We start from the raw sequence: 17,619 nt of genomic DNA, 5'->3' as shown, positions 1-17,619 counted from the left end.
TCTTTGGGGGAATGGTTTTGAAGAAGCTGATAAAAGTTCTAGGAGTTCTAATCCCCCATCTCACCTTCAAAACACCCCTTGGGGGGACCCCTCCAAAGGACCCTTGAAAGCTCACCCTTGCCACCACTCACCAGTTTTCCACAAGCAGCTGCCTCTCTCCTGGGTTAGGGGAAATTAAAGTTCATCTTTCAGATCTTGAGTCATGGAAATGCCAACTAGATACAGGAGAAACGAAAAGGAAAGTCACATCAAGACACCCTCACTGTTCTTTTCCCATGCAACTGGGGTTCTTATCATCAACCCAAGAGGACGCCAACCCGGACTCAGGACAAAAGAAGCATTGTATTTTCTGGCACTTCAAGGGCAAATCTCTACTTTCAAAGGGACACTGAGGGCATTTTATTTTCCTCCTAACTCCAAGATCAACACCCCTGGGGAAGGAATAGGTAACTGACGCCTGGAAGAAACCCAAAGTTCATGGAGGACTATTCCGACCCTCCTCCCTTCAGCTCACCTGCCCTTAAAATAGTACTGCCTCCCTGAGAAACACACATCGCTGTTATTAAAAAAACTATTATTGTTTAACAGTAACTGCACTGTGAACAGAAAAGATACAGACGGTACCAGATGGACCTAAAATCAAAATGATACAAACAGGCACTAAACAGACACACTGAGAAAGCCCGTGTGCTAGTGTTTTACATAAGGCTGGGGAAGAGGCGGATGGATGGCGGGACTGTAAGAGGCTTATTGTCATGACGATATCTGGATAAAGAAGGAGCTGCGCGGTTTAACTTTCAAGTGAGTGTGAAGAATCGAACGTATAGCTGAGGGCTGGTGAGACAAAGTGCAGACAACTAACTACTGGAGAGCTCAAAGCGTTTGGCTGCTTCTTCCAGAGGGATGCGTGCATAATCGCGCCTGCGCGTGAGCGTCTGTGCAGATTTAAAAGCGGGTGATGAAGAGGGAGCTACTTAAAGGTAGTAGGGATTATATTTCCTTTCTTTATGTTAAATTCTATGGGGAAGTAGATTACACACCTTCAGCATCTTTGCTCTGACACTTGGGCTGTTTCTGTTACCAAGAGCAAGCCCCGAAGTGCCCGTAGGAGACCTGATCATCGAGGCCGCCAGTGTGGCAGAGGTACCCCTGAGAAAGAACGGCACTGCACACCGCTCCCACTTTGCAAACTTCTCCAGGTGGTGAAAGAGTCCAGACCTGGGCAGGAAGGAGTCCTCTCTCCAGAAGTTAAGCTGTAAGTGGTTTATTTTTTGTTTCTGCAGTTTTGTTCTAGTTAGAGATTGCTGAAGCCTTAGTTGCTGGCCAGACGTTAGCGGTGGCCTTGCAGTTGGATGCGTCTGGCCCCGAGGTCAGCCGGCTGGGGGCTTCCTGTGCCGCCTTCCCCCCACCCCCACCAGACCATCACCCGACTTCCGCACATGGGACCCCGCCTTTCAGGAGATGTCAGTCCTGTCCTGTGCCGCCTTGCTTTGAGAACAGGCCCACCTGCCACAACCAGTTTGATCAGTCCCACTTTCCTGGCACCGGGGGCACCCCCACAGAGCATCCTGGAGCAGAAGCTCTGACTCCTGTGGACCGAGAGCCCACTGGCCTGAGCCCTCTAAGGGCAGGTTGGGAACGACTAGTAGGGCACACGTGCGTGTGTACTAGGACACTTCCATTGTGTATGACTCTTTGCAACCCCATGGACTGTAGCCCGCTAGGCTCCTCTGTCCATGGGATTCTCCTGGCAAGAATACTGGAGTGGGCTGCCATGCCCTCCTCCAGGAGATCTTCCTGACTCAGGAATTGAACCCAAGTCTCTTACCTCTCCTGCATTGGCAAGTGGGTTCTTTACCACTAGCGCCACCTGGGAAGCCCAGTAGAGCACACGCGTACAGAGAAATACTCCAGGATGCCTTATAGGAATCTGATGACAGATGAAAAGTGAGGGTCCTCTGGATTCCGTAATAGCCCTGTAAACACCAAACCAACATTTCAAAGAAGCCTAACATCTTCCACCCACTGCTACATTCTAAACGCTCATTAAGATGACATTTTGCTCCAGAAAAGATTCCAGTTGGCATTGTGAGATATTTCTTTTTAAAAACTACTTAAATATCTGATGTGTGAAAAACATTGAATTAAATTTGCCATTTGTAATTGGAACTAACATTAAGCAGGGTTTGTCAACAAGGTTTCCGTGGAAATGTATACAAACATACAGAATTTACTGTACATGTAATACCATGAGTTGTAGGAATTTATAAAAATACACAGCGTATCATTCCATAAAGGAACAATTTCTTCGGTAAAAGAAAAAAATATACTTCAGGGTAAGTTTTAGATTTTAAAAAACTTGAGACAGGTGTTGGCTTTGTGTAAAAGCACTTGCCTCTGTTGTGTGGTCCAGAGGAGCCTGCTCTTATCCACCACAATGGATCTGATCATATAATTGGTGTCTTTTCCACCAGTCTGTGAGTTCCATAGTATGAAGAACTGGGGAGGGTGTCTATTTTGTTCACCATATTATCTCTGGCACCACAGTAGGGTTCTAATAGCATTTGTTGAATAAACTAATTCTATACCTGACTCTTGGGAAAGTCCACCCATTGCATCAAAAAGGAAAGGAAAAGACTTAATGCTTTAAAATTGCTTTATTTGATTCTACTCATAAAAAAAGTTCCTTAAACTCAACATTCCAACTTTGGTTGAATATGCAAATCATAGTCATAGTGGTTAATATTAACCCATGGCTTACCATGCATCATCGGTTATATTCCTAGATCCTGACAACATCTTTTTAGGCAGATAGGATTATCATTATCATCATACCCTTTTACAGATGAGAACAGTGAGGTCAAGTAGATTGCTCAAGATCACAGCATCAGCAAGAAGTAAGGCCAGGATTCAAGCCCCGGCTATCTGACCCCATTTCACTGTCGTGTTTCTCCAAACCCATTCTTGGAAAAGAATCTTTGGAAGGTAAAGACAAAGTATCTGCTTCCCCTAAACTGCATGTTTTCAATTTAAAACCCAAAGCTGCTGCTGCTGCTGCTAAGTCGCTTCAGTTGTGTCCAACTCTGTGCGACCCCATGGACTGCAGCCTACCAGGCTTCTCTGTCCATGGGATTCTCCAGCCAAGAACACTGGAGTGGGTTGCCATTTCCTTCTCCAATGCATGAAAGTGGAAAGTGAAAGTGAAGTCGCTCAGTCGTGTCTGACTCTTAGCGACCCCATGGACTGCAGCCTACCAGGCTCCCCCATCCATGGGATTTTCCGGGCAACAGTACTGGAGTGGGGTGCCACTGCCTTCTCCCAAAGCTACCAGGCTGCCAAATGAGGATCTACTGGATACAAATCCTAGATCAGAACATATGACTTCAAGTAAGTTATTTCACTGCATTGAAGGCTGAAAAAAACACCTCTCTTTTAGAGATGATGTGTGGAAACTCTCAGGCCCTTAGGCACACAGCTAATGCTTATGAAGTGCATTTTATATCACTATTATGGGGAAGAGAACACAGGGCTACCTGGTGGGCTTTTCCCTTCTTCCTTCTTCATACACACTAGGGGAGGAGTAAGGATTTTATATCCGTTTCACGGAGATGAAAGATATTTATGGACAAATAAAGCATTTACCAACAGGAAACAAAGAGAAGGGCATGGAGTCCATGATCTACATAAATACAGATGGCATACACGCTGGCAGTTATTTTGTACCTAGAAGCTGGAGTGCTGCAAAATGAGCCCTTCGTATCCATAGCCGAGGATGGACAGGCTGCAGGCTTTGTAACTGTGTTCCCCTCTTGCTGCTCAGAGGAATGGGGGCTTCAGACCAAGTCCCAAGTTTCTAATGACAATCCACACCAAGTTTTAGATTTAACATTCCAAGGGACCCTATGTCATGAACTAAATATGTGACGTTCAAAAAACTGGAATGGAATTTAATTTCCCTCGGGATCAGGGCCTTTTGTGAGTAACTGAGTACCTTGGGTGCGTACAGTGTGACACATGTGGAGGAGAGGGCTTTAAGTGGGAGGGCAGAGCTGAGGCCTCCTTTAAAAAAATGCTAAATACAATTCCGAGAACAAGCAGGCCCCTGTATTCCTAGAGCTGGAAAGAATTGGACATACAGGTATGTTTACAGAGACTAGGCTCACTAAAAATGTTTAAGGACTAAAAAAAAATTTCAATGGGAAGTAATGCCTTCCCCTCCCCACGCCCTCCCCTTTTCTCCTTCTTCTCTCTCTCCTTCTCTGCCCACACACATGCATGTGTCCACACACACACACTCACACACACGTGCTGTGCCATCGAGGATTCCATCCTCAAGGCTGCTGGCTGGCTTCTGTGGGTGGTCACCCCCCAAAGAACGTGGTCTTCAGGTTCCCCTGCGGGAGCCCCGGGCCCCTGCCCTGGACTCTGGTGCCTTCGGGTTCCCCTGCGGGAGCCCCGGGCCCCTGCCCTGGACTCTGGCATCTTCAGGGTCCCCTGCGGGAACCCCGGACCGCTCCCCTAGACTCTGGAATCTTCGAGTTCCCCTGTGGGAGCCCCGATCCCCTGCCCTGGACTCTGGCATCTTCGGGTTCCCCTTCGGGAGCCCCCGTCCCCTGCCCTGGACTCTGGCGTCTTCGGGTTCCCCTTCGGGAGCCCCGGGCCCCTGCCCTGGGCTCTGGCGTCTTCAGGGTCCCCTGCGGGAACCCTGGGCCACTCCCCTGGACTCTGGCATCTTCGGGTTCCCCCGCGGGAGCCCCGATCCCCTACCCTGGACTCTGGCGTCTTAGGGCTCCCCTGCAGGAGCCCCGATCCCCTGCCCTGGACTCTGGCGTCTTCGGGTTCCCCTTCGGGAGACCCCATCCCCTGCCCTGGACTCTGGCGTCTTCGGGTTCCCCTTTGGGAGCCCCGGGCCCCTGCCCTGGGCTTTGGCGTCTTGAGGGTCCCCTGCAGGAGCCCCGATCCCCTGCCCTGGACTCTGGCGTCTTCGGGTTCCCCTTTGGGAGCCCCAGTCCCCTCCCCTGGGCTCTGGTGTCTTCAGGTTCCCCTGCGGGAGCCCCGGGCCCCTGCCCTGGACTCTGGCCTGCGTTCTGTTGGTCCCTTCTACTCTCACTTTCTCTCCATTGAAGCCGTTTCCTGATTTATACCGACAGCCTGAAATCCTACAAATTTGAAACTTCCACACTGTTTCCATAGTAAACACATAATGCATTATTTAATTTCTTCTTAAACTACAAAAATATTTCCTTAAAAACAATTGTAACAGGAACTTGGCTACATTTCGCAATAGGAAATAACAAAGTGGCCAAGGAAAACCTCAATAAAAACTCAGGGAGAGCACACAAATTAGTCCTTTCATTTACATTCTTGTTTCCTTACAAAAACCTCCCCCGTCATAACTTTAGTATTAGAGCTGAGTCAACAGACAGAAATCAGTTTGAAATACTAAGTGAGCCACACAGAAATTACAGACAGGTCTAGTTAATTTGAGCTGTTTTGTCTTACTTTTTCCTTTATTTAAAATACTATGTTGTTAAGAAATTTAAAGGCAAGTAATAGAATGGGGGAAAATATTTGGAAATCATGTCTGATAAGTGGCTTTCCTGGTGGTTCAGATGGTAAAAAATCTGGAATACACAAAGAATTCTCATAACTCAATGACAAAGAGACAATTTCATTTGAAAATGGACAAAGGATTTGAATAGACATTTCTTCAAAGAAGACACACAGTGGTCAATAAGTGCATAGAAAGATGATCAACATAATTACCCATCAGGAAAACACAAATCAAAACCATAATGAGGTACCACTTTATATTCTCTTGGATGACTCTAATAAAAAAGACAGACAGTAGCAAGTACAACAAATCTGTGGAGAAGTTGAGATTCTGATACAGTGCTGTTGGGAACGTAGAATTGTGCAATCACTTTGCAAAATATTTTGGCATTTCCTCAAAATATTAAATATAGAATTCCCTTACAACCCAGCAACTCCACTTTTAGGTATTTATCCAAGAGAAATGACATCTACACCCACGCAAAATTATGGATGTTCACAGCAGCATTATTCATAAGAGCTGAAAAGTGAAAACAACCCAGGTGTTCATCAACTCACGAATGAAAAAATAAAACGTGAATATTACTTGGCCATGAACAGGAAAGATACATGTTACGATGTGGGTAAACCTTGAAAACATCAGTGAAAGAAGTTGTTCACAAAAGGGCTCATGTATCACGTGATTGCATTTATGTAAAATGTCAAGAATAAGCACAGCTATAAAGACAGAAAACAGATTTGTGTTTGCCTAGGGCTGGGAATCGGAGAAGGCAATGGTACCCCACTCCAGTACTCTTGCCTGGAAAATCCCATGGACGGAGGAGCCTGGTAGGCTGCAGTCCATGGGGTCGCTAAGAGTCGGACAAGACTCAGTGACTTCACTTTCACTTTTCACTTTCGTGCATTGGAAAAGGAAATGGCAACCCACTCCAGTATTCTTGCCTGGAGAATCCCAGGGACGGGGGAGCCTGGTGGGCTGCCATCTATGGGGTCGCACAGAGTCAGACATGACTGAAGCGACTTAGCAGCAGCAGCAGCAGGGCTGGGAATGGGGAGAGTGGAGAGTGGCTGCTGATGGGTACAGGGTTTCTTTGAGGGTGATGAAGTGTTCTAAAATTAGATCATAGGAGATGGTTGTACAACTCTGAATATACTAACACCATTAAATCATATGCTTCACATCGGTGTATTTTATAGTATGTAAATTATATTTGAATAATTGCATTTAGCTATAAAATTAATACCATGTTGACATTTCATAACTGTGCTAAACACCTTAATTTATCATTTTGTTCATTAACACACCCCAGTGTACCTGTTAAACTGTTTCTACCCCTAATGGCAGAAACAATTGTATATTTTGACATTAACATTTGAAAGAAATGTCAAATGGCTAGGAGTTAAACTTTTCCACTTTTCTCAATGTAAATATGAAGAAACGCCATCAGACAAGAATTTATTTTCTTTGGATAGCAACATAGGATGTATTTTTCAATTTTTCCCTCTGAAGAATGCTAAGCCTTTTTTTTTTAAGCAATTCTTTTGAAAATTAGAAATACCCCCTAAGTGTTTTTCCAAAGTTTTCAAATAAACACACCCTAACAATTCTTTTACTTTCTCAGATATCAGATGAATACTGTAAATGAATGTTTATTTGCCCTGTTCCTTGCCCACCTTACTCCCGAGGGCCTTGCATGCAGGTGGTGCCCCATGTGCTTGTTAAGAAGAGTGAAAGTCACTCAGTTGTGTCCGACTCTGTGCAACCCCGTGGACTATCCAGTCCATGGAATTCTCCAGCCCAGAATACTGGAGTGGGTAGCCTTGCCCTTCTTCAGGGCATCTTTGTTTTTGTTAAGAAAGCCTACGGCAAAGTTAACAGCCGCCCGCCATGCATGCTGGCTACACGCTCTCCACTGGGCTCACAAAGCAGATGCTGGATGATCTTCAGGCATTTGCTCCAAGTGTGAGAGAGACCATGTCTTGTTCTGGTCTTTCTCTAGATCCCAGTTCAGTATTCCTCCTCTGTGGCACATCCGGCATGCACGAGGGCATGGGGCAGGTGATTCTCAGGGAAACGATGTGAGGAGAGCAGTTCCCAGCCTCATGGCACCCTCCGCCCCTTGGGGAGAGATGTGTGGACTTGAGCAGGGACCCTAGGCCACGGAGGGTGGGCGTCCTGAGCAGCGCAGACCTGGGGGAAGGTAGCAGAGGGAAGGGGGAGGGTGATGGGTGATCTCCCGGCTAAGAGGGACATCATGGATAAAACCTGGAGCTGAAAAGGGAAAGACAGACCTGGGGAAGCATCTGGGAATGATGGAGACTGCTCAGGGAAGCGGCAAAGGCCATTTTAAACGCGACTCTACCAACAGCCCTGCTGGAAAGGGGTTCGAGGGAGTCAAGGGCATCTTTGGGATACAGACTTGGGAAGCGGTGATGCTGGCTGCTGGTTCCAAGAGATGCCTGTCCTGGCACGTGCGCTTAGAGTGGGGGTGTGAACACACCAGGGCGAGAGCAGGGCGGACGCCCAGTGCCAGGGGTTCTGCGTGGCCCAGACTCCAGAGGACCAGCAGGGTAGGCATGAGGTGCTATGCACGTGCTCGCTGCTGTCATGCAGGGTCACAGTGCCCGACGATTTATGGAAACATCGCATCATGGTCCAAACAGAAACAGAAAGTTTCTGCAGTGTTTGGCAGTTTGGGAGGGGCCTGGGAACGCAGACATGGCACTTTATCCATGACATGTAAGCAACAGCAAGGACTCAGAAGCAGCAGGCAGAATGATGCTGTCTTCTAGGGATCCCAGGAAGGGAGAGAAAGTTAGTGGGCCTCCCAGCCTTTGTTCCTCTGCCCTGTGACTGGGACTCCTCCCATGTGAGTTTCCAGTAGGCACTTCATCTGTTGAGTAGATGAGTGAGCTTGTTGGGCTGGGAAAGGACACCCCTTGAGGTACAAAAGGTCTTGAGGACAGTCCTTCTTCCTCATTCACTTGTTACGGGAAGAAAGCGTTGCTTCCTCCTGCAGCTGAAGGAACTGTCTAGAGCGTCTCACACACTAATGGATGGAGGATTTTCTCATCAGCACTTAGAGAAAGTCAAACGAGGTGGTGGAGATGGTTTGGGAGCTGGAACATGTTGGGGGCATATCTCTCATCCCCCACTACAAGGCCCCGTCTGAACCTCTTCTCCTCTAGAACTTTCCCCCAATCCCACCAGCCAAGATCTCCGCGCCTCTCTCTAGCTACTTGGAAGCTGGCCCACCCTTCCCTCACCGCACTCCCCAGATTGGCTCCTAATTGCTAGCCTTTCTTGGGGCCAGAAGGCAGAGGCTGCCCAGCCATCAGCTTTGTGTTTCTAGCTTTCAGCACCTTGCCCATCAAATGGCACCCTCCCAACAAATGCTTGCTGTGTGAAAAACCAACTGTTTCTTTGATGTGAAAGAAAGTGAAAGTCGCTCAGTCATGTCCGACTCTTAGGGACCCCCATGGACTATACAGTCCACAGAATTCTCCAGGCCAGAATACTGGAGTGAGTAGCCTCTCCCTTCTCCAGGGGATCTTCCCAACCCAGGGATTGAACCCAGGTCTCCTGCATTGCAGGCAGATTGTTTGCCAGCTGAGCCACCAGGGAAGCCCAAGAATACTGGAGTGGGCAGCCTATCCCTTCTCCAGAGGATCTTCCCAACCCAGGAATCAAACCAGAGTCTCCTGAATTGCAGGCAGATTCTTTACCAGCTGAGCTACCAGGGAAGGTTTGATTGATACCTAGTGGTAATTCCATATTGAAAAGTCACCACTGAAATCTTTTGTCCTTACATTTTATTTTATTTTTGAAAATAGTCTTATTTTCTTCTCTGCCCCCACTGGGGTTTACCTGGGCAGAAGAAGTTGGTGCCAGCCAGGAACCCAACCCCTTGGCTATGGCCTTTGAGAGGATGAAAAATGTGTCACGGGACTTGCTGGCAGTCCAGTGGTTAAGAGTCCATGCTTCCACTGTAGGGGGTGTGGAATTGATCCCTGGTCGGGGAACTGGGATCCCACAAGACACATGGCACAGCCAAAAATAAGTGTCAGGAGTTAGGAGGACCCAAAGATCATCTGGTCTGACCTCTTAATTTTGTGGATGAGAAAACAGGACTTTGCCAAGTAACCTTGATTTAACCCTCCTGATTCCTGCCCAGGTCTCTTAGTGAAATATTTTTATATATAGAAGTAGGTAGAAATGGGTTTCTTTAATTGCCTGGGTGACATAAAGATGATACCACTAGAACCAGAAGACCTTGGTTTGAGTCCCAGCTCTCCTACAGCTTTGAACAAGTCAGGTAAATTTCCAACTGCAGTCTGTTCATTTAGAAAATAGACAAGAAAGAGCATTATTATTGTAGTGTCTTCATCCCAGAACTATCGTGAGACATTTTATCTGAAGGCTCTTTGAAATGTGTAAACATCTTATAATGTTAGTTATTGTTATTTTTGTCCCTATTCTCAGTAAGTCCAAGGCTGTTTGAGAAGGAAGAATACATTTTACAGTTTGACAGTGACTTTTATAAAAGTGCAGATAAGGATGGGCACCCCGAGGACGCCCAGGACCGTGTGTGGCTGGATTCGCATCCACTTGAAGTTGACGGGCAGTGGCTGCTCTGGTCGCACAGAAGCCCAAGGCAAGGGGCTCTGGAAGGCCGGGCTGTGCAGGTGCTGCCGAGCATGTCCTCCTGGCCCAGGTCCAGACGCCTTCCTTGTCCAGAAGGGAGAGACGCATCCAATGCCCACCTGCAGGGATGGACTAGGGTGTGTTCGTTCCCTTAGGGAGCACAGGACGCCATCTCCCTAGGTTCTTGACTATCAGCCGAAGCTTTTCAAGGATGAATTCTGCAAGTCAGGACATGAATAGAACTAAGAAAGTCAGGCAAGTTTAGAGTGCCTCAGAAGGCTGCAAACATGATTCCTTCCAGTAATGCCAGCCCTTGCTGTTCATCTGAAATCCATTCCAGCTCATCCCTCCAGGACAGGAACAGTCTGGGTCAAGTGTCTGGGGCTGAGGTCAACTGTGCTTTCCATTTCCATTCCCTGGGCCAGCTTTTTCTACTCTGATGGAAAGGAGCAGCAAGGCCCCCTGTGGTCACCACCATGGGTGATGACCAGGTGAGAAAACAAGACTAGTTATGAACGTGGTCACGGCCCCGGGAGGCCCACGCACCTCTCTACTCCCAGCTTCCCTGCTTGGGGAAAATATGTGAACTCACAGGACCCAGGCCCTGCCCCCTGACACCTGAGCTTTTATTTTCCCTCATGAATCAACTGCCCATGATTCTCAAGCATGCATTGTATATAAATTAACAGCCTCAGTGTCTGAGATGTACAGTGAGTTTTCTGGATGTATCACCTATCCTTCAAGTGTTCTTACAATTTCCTTCCTTTGACTCATATGCTCTTTAATTTTACATCATGGGAAAAATTAGACATGACCCCAGAGAATGAAGACTGCCATCTCGTCCCTGGCTCAGCATCCTGCTGGCAGAACAAAAGAGGACACTGCTCCCTTGCATCTATTTCTTACAGAGCCATCCATAACTGTCTGCCCCCAAAGCCACAAGCCACACGGCTCAGCGCAGCTCCTTCCCACCAGGCTTAACTGTGGTCCGCTGTGTGCCAAGCCCTGGTCTAGGCCCTGGAGAAGCAGCGGTGACTTAAAGGGACAGAAATTGCTGCCCTCATGGAGCTTCCATTCTGAGAACTCTAGACAAGGGAAATAAAAGTCAGAGGAAATAAAATTAATGGAAGCATCATTATTAACTTCAACTGCTAATGGTTTAGAAATAAATATCCTTCAAGTGCTTTTTTTTTAAACATCTTCATTTGAAACCATAATTATTTAAAAAGGTAATGTATTCCGTTCTCTCTACTTTTCTGTATATTTGAAAAATGTTAATAATGTTAAAATAATGTTAAAAATGTTCAGTAATATAGGTAGCTGTGTCCTCTGCTCCTGTGCCTGTTTCAGGGCAAGACAGTCCCCTCTGACCCCCTGCCTTCTGCATGCGCTTCCAGAGTGTGTCTGTGGCTGAGCAGGCTTATTTCTGTACCTACCTGGTTTCCCTCCTGTGCACCCTAAGATGCTGGCCCCATGACCTGCCAGCTGAGCCCCAGCCCGCGGCCCCACTGCAGATGATCTGGGCAGAGGGCACAGAGGCGGGGCTGACTCAGGGCTGGTGCTGCCTCTGACCCGTGAGAACTTGGCTGGCACCCCTGACTCGGCCCAGCACTGAGAAGACCAGTGTACGTACGTCCTGCGGCCATCTGGACACAGTCTGAACACACAACCTCCAGCTCTTTGAGCCCCGGTTTTCTTTATGGTGATGTGCGTGTGACAGTCTGTCCAGTCTCATGAAGGTCATTGCAGGGTCAAGTGGGTTAGGATGAAGTTCTGCTTGCAGTGCCTTTGTGTGGCCGAAAATGGTCCTAGACTAGAGGTGTTCATCCTTGGTCGAATACTAAGATCACCTCAGCCCCAAAGAACTGATGCTTTTAAATGGCGGTATTGGAAAAGACTCTTGAGAGTCCCTTGGACTACAAGGAAATCAAACCAGTCCATCCTAAAGGAAATCAACCCTGGATATTCATTGGAAGGACTGATGCTGAAGCTGAAGCTCCAGTACTTTGGCCACCTGATGCAAAGAGCTGACTCACTGGAAAAGACTGTTACACTGGAAAGATTGAAGGCAGGAGGAGAAAAGGGCGACCAAGGGTGAGATGGTTGGATGGCATCACTGACTGAATGAACGTGACTTTGAGCAAGCTCCATGAGACAGTGAAGAACAGGGAAGCTTGGGGTGCTGCAGTTCATGGGGTCACGAGGAGTTGGATATGACTGAGTGATTGAACAACAACAATCTAATCTAGAATAATCTAATCTAACATAATATAGTATATGTTATACATGCCTTGATGCCTCACCTGGGCCAATTAAGTCCACCTCCTGGAGCAGGAGCCCCGCCTCAGCAGTGACAAAGCTGTCCAGGTGGTTCCTGCAGGCAGCTGGGCTGTGGGCCAGGACTCAGGAGCACAGGGGCCCTGGGCAATTTGGAGAGGAGCTGGTAGAGGCAGGGATGGCAATTAAATTGCAGTGTGGGCTATTTTTTGCAATTCCAGTTTAGGGGAACATGGCTGTCACAAGGTTTCTGTTTAGGATCTTGGTTGTTTAATGACAGTTTGAACCTGAAGTTCCCCGGGGATCTGAAACCAGGCAGTGCTTGTGGCTTGGTCTGGCCTGTGGGAAGGGGCAGCAGCGGGTGCTGGTGGCACAGAGGCATTCAGCGTGCTGTAAACGGACAATCTGAGGCTTCATTCTGATGGAAGTACTAGAAATCACACACACAAGCCTCACACAGATTGCTACAGAAAGTTACCTCCTAGGTGGTTAGATTTTGAGCACTTTGGTTTTTTTCCTTTGCACTTTAATACATGGTTTGAATATTTTACTGTGAGTAGGTATCCCTTTATAAAAATAATAAAAAATTTAGAAGAAAGTCAATGGAGAAGAAAGGGTACAGAAAGAAAGAGGCAAGGGAAGAGGCATTTTATCGTTTGTCAGGCTAGCTCTACTACGATCTCACAATGATCATGAAGCAAACGGTGATATTTGCTCCTTGGGAAGCACTGGTCCCCTTGTGAGTCGTCCGGCCTGGTTCCTGGTGATGGCTTTCAATCCTCATCTTGAGTGGCCTTCCCAAGTCCCAGGATATCCTGACCTCTGCTTCAGGGTTCCTGAACAGTGGCTACCAGAACCTTTCCTGAACTTGGCCAAGGGGAGGGCCTTTTTCTATGTTAAGCTGGAGCGTAGGTGGCTTGCAGGGGATCCCTGCTCAGACATCTCTCCTGGGTGTTGGGAGAAGGCTGGGGAGTCCAGGCACACTCTCCACTCTGTTCCAGGGAGGGCTCCACTGGGCACATGATTGAATTCCCTTGTGCACCCCCAGAACTGCCCCTGCTGGCCAGGAGCGGGGAAGGTACAATGCTTGTCAACACACCCATGTAATCTGATAGCGTGAAAAAGTAGCAACGATCACTTCATTGTAGAAAAAGTGCCCCGAAATAGTCTTATTTGATTATTATCGGTGACTGTTTTGTGATTGATTGGTTGATGCAGGAGAAAGTGCAGTAGCTTTGTTATTATCTGTCAGTATATCCTATAAACTAAAAAAAAAAAAAAATGTTTTAAATACACTATTGACCGTTGCCCTGTAAACAGTTACCAGGGCCCCATTTCAAGAATTGTCTACAGCTGTGTCAACAGAGGTTGCCTGTTCCCTACACACCAGCGTGACGGCCCAGGACAGCTTGAGAAACAGATGTAAAAATTCCCGCATCCAGCCCAAGAGTGGCCGTGGGCTCCTCCTGCCTCGCTCAGGGTCAGAATTAAATAAGGTGGTGAAGGTCCGAGCGGCCATTTGACCTGCGGCTACTCTGAAGGTCACGTAGGGTGGGCAGAGTGCAGAGTCTGTGAGATGAGATCCCCAACTCCTCGCCCCAGCAAAGCGCGCACTGAGGAAAGGAATCCTGCGTTGAAGCAGCTTTCCTTTTGTGCTGTATTCGGTCCCTGTGGCTGAGCTCTTTAACCCCACTGGGATGGGACCATCTCCTTCCTTCTGGGTGAGTGCAGTGGGGTGGCACCAGATTGAGAGAGGACCAAGTTCTGGTGCAGGCTCTACAACCTACAGTGAGCTCGGGTCTTGAACTTCTGTCTCTGAAAGGGGGATAACACACGGGAGGACACTTTACTCTTGGGGTTGATGTGAGCATTCCATGAGCTGGGCCACGCTGGAGTGCCTGCAACTGTAAATCCCAGCGGAGCCAAATATGGTTTTGCTCGAACAAGTTTACTCCCTGTGCTGCCCCGTCTTCTGTTGACCACACAGCCCCGGCTGCCCCCTCTGTGGTTCTCCTCCTGACTCCTGGGTGCCCAAGGGGAGGGCTTACTGGGCTAGAGGAGGAGAGAGAAGGTGCTCGAGTGTTTGTTTATACACTTATCCTTGGGCTTCCCTGGAGGCTCAGCTGGTAAAGAATCTGCCTGCAGTGAAGGAGACTTGGTTCAATCCTTGGGTCGGGAAGATCCCCTGGAGGAGGGCACGGCAACCCACTCCAGGATTCTTGCCTGGAGAATCCCCACGGACAGAGGAGCCTGGTGGGCTACAGTCCATGGGTCACAGAGTCAGAAATGACTGAGTGACTAAGCACGTGCCGCTATTGGTCTCGTCACATTAGCATGTTAGCTCCATGAAGGCTGGAAATCATCTGTCCATTGCTGTCACTCAGCAGCTAGAAGACTGTCTAGACCCCTCTTACCAACATTACAAATTATCAGTATTATGTCAGTGCTACCAGGGACACTTATAATCAGCACGTTATCAATTATATACCATAGACGCTAATCTCAATGATATAATGGGATCAGTTACATAATACTATGCTAGCAATTTTATAAATTAGAAGCTCTCCCATTAAGGAGGAGCTCCTGGGCTCAAGAGAGAAATTTGCATCGGTTGAGCCTGAAGGCTCGCTGCCCTTTGTTGCTACTTGCCACCGGAACGCTGGGACTTCAGACTTTCCTGCTTTACAGCGCCCTGTTGGCCCACAGCCCTGCCAATCACTGGGTTTGCCCTCCCCTCACCTGACAGCTAGGACTTGACTTCTGATGGAAATCTGGAAGCTTCCAGAGCATCTCCAGGAAACTTTCCTTCTCCCTTAGTGATTTTTTGATGAACACCAGAGAAACTTTCTACTCTACAAGAATTGTCTGAAGGCTTATTTTTTAAACCTGTACTGATCTTGATCCCACTTAGGTTGTCAGATGAGTTTTCCTGCTGGCGATGCTTGGGGGCCTTGGGAGTTCCATAAAATCTTCCTTTAGTTCAAGCGCTGCCTTCAGACTTATCTCAGGGTTTCTTTCTTTCTGTAGGAAGGTCTGGGAGCCAGATCCATGGGACCTGGCATGAAATGGGAGGTGTTGTGCCTGCCTGGCATACCATAAGTGTCCATCACGTTTCTGTTGGATGGTTAAACATGGAGTAAATGAGATTTGTTCTTTCTAGAACCCTGAGCTCAGTAGGAAGGTGAGAGAGAGTGTCAGATATTTGAAATAGGAAAAATGAAGTTGAGGTTTGGCCTGGAGGAAGAGGAGCCAGGAGGCTACCTACTGGAAATCACAGGCGACAACAGGGAGCTGGGGATGGAGCCAGGCATCAGCCAACTGAGAATTGGGGCTCGGTGAACTGGCTCCTTCTGCGTCCCTTTTATTTTCTGGTAATTTTAAAGAAAGTTCCTTGTGAAAAGGCCTCCATCCTGTGGTCTCTTCTAAGGGAAGAGGGGGAAGGGTCTGGGAGCTGTGATGAGCCGAAGGCAGAGGACAGGTGGGAACCCTGTGTAAGAAGGGCTGTGACCATCCAGCCCTCCCGTCCAGCGAGCCCTGTCCTCTGTCCTTTCTGCTTGCAACAAACCTGCTATGTAGCTAGGGTCAGCTGCAGGGAGTTTATTGAACCCGGCGGGGAGGAAAACACTCAAAGGAAGCCCACCGGGACAGCTCTTCCCTCTTGCAGCAGCAGGCAGCCCCGGGACTGGCATTTTCCATAGTGGGAGATGACAGTCAGGATTCTCTGGGTGAGGCGGGTGTTTCTTAAATACAGGGTTCAGGATGAAAGCAGAAAAGCTGTTGCTACCCCCAGCACATCTCGGAACCATTTCTCCCTGTAGTAGGTTGGATGATGGCCCCGAGAGATGTATGGTTCTAACCGCTGGAAACACGCATGGTCAAAGGGTTTGTGCCTATGTGATTACATGAAGGATTTTGAGACCATTGGGCTCTACATGCAATCACAGAGTCCTTAGAAATGGGAGGTGGAAGGAGATTTGACACAGATGGAAGAGAAGGAGGCAGCATGAATAGAGAGGCGGAGAGTAGGGGCTGAGACCACGAAGGGGAAAGTGTTGGAGAGAGAGAGTGCCCCTGAGAGCCTGCAGAGAGCATGGCCTCTGGACGCCTTGATCGAGACCCAGGGGTACTGGTTTCAGGCTTCTGACCTCCAGAACTGCAAGAGAATACCTTTCTGTTGTTTCAGCCGCCAAGCGTGTGGTCACAGCAGCCATGGGAACCCGGTATGATGCATTCATTTAAGACCAAATTACAGGTTTCCTGAAGGTTTGGGACTCCATCTGATTTGTTCCCCCTGTTTAATGTCTAGTCCCCGAATGATCCTGGGCCTTGGTATACGCTCAATAAATATTTGTGGAAAAAATGTTGGATGTTCTTGAATCTCCTAGTGGAGGGCAGTAATTTGTGGTGCTTCCCAAACTTATTTATTAAAAGAACCCTTTTTGCAAAAACATCTTTTGGGACAAGGGTTGTTCACTTTGGGAAATACTGATGTCTTTTTTGCTGAATCTTCAGGAAGGTGTGGAAGGAGGTGTTGAAATGGTACATTGTACACGCCCGGCTCCTCAGCTGGTGACCATGTTTTCCCTCTGGGAATGGCCAGCATTTTACAAAATGTCCCGTAGTTGGTGGGTGATGGGAAAGGCTCATGGCTGTTGAGCTTAGATTGTGAGGGAAAATATTTATGGGCGTGAATGGCTCCAATCACACATTTGTATTAACAAAAACGTGATGCTTTGAAATGTTTAAATGCTACACAGGCACTATTTATAGATCCTCCGTTGAAAAGGAGAGGCAGTCAGAAATGTCATGCTTGCTCAGCTTTATAGTAATAACACTATTTACTGCAGGGATGCAAATAGGAATGCTAGCAATATTTAGCGTGGCATCCAGCTTTCTGTTTCCAGAGCAAGCCAACGCGGTGTTGTATGTGTCAACTGCACATTATCAATTACAGTTCTCCTGTAATTGATACAGTTTCCTTTCTGTTCACAGGAATGAGAGGAGGCCTTACTTCCTTTGCCATCCTCAGCATGTTGATTTCAGGCTTAAAAAAAAAAAAAAAACTCACAGTGCTACTACTCAGATTTGTGGGCACTTTGGTTGCTGGGGTGGCGGTGGGTGCCCCTCTTTCTCACAATGACACA

General features: G+C 47.9%; 1 long non-coding RNA gene across 1 annotated transcript in view; it reads left to right on the top strand.

Annotated features, from left to right (window-relative positions):
- Positions 1-737: 737 nt before the first annotated feature.
- The window catches only part of LOC123330791, a 36,710-nt gene continuing 19,828 nt past the window's right edge, over positions 738-17,619 (top strand). The window contains exons 1-2 of the long non-coding RNA XR_006546961.2: positions 738-980; positions 1,086-1,255. This is a non-coding gene — a long non-coding RNA (uncharacterized LOC123330791). The remainder of the gene's footprint in view (positions 981-1,085; positions 1,256-17,619) is intronic.

The sequence above is a fragment of the Bubalus bubalis genome, chromosome 20 (assembly GCF_019923935.1).
Source record: "Bubalus bubalis isolate 160015118507 breed Murrah chromosome 20, NDDB_SH_1, whole genome shotgun sequence".
NCBI lineage: Eukaryota > Metazoa > Chordata > Mammalia > Artiodactyla > Bovidae > Bubalus > Bubalus bubalis.
The sequence above is the reverse complement of the archived record's forward strand: the minus strand, read 5'-3'. Positions and strand labels throughout refer to the sequence as shown.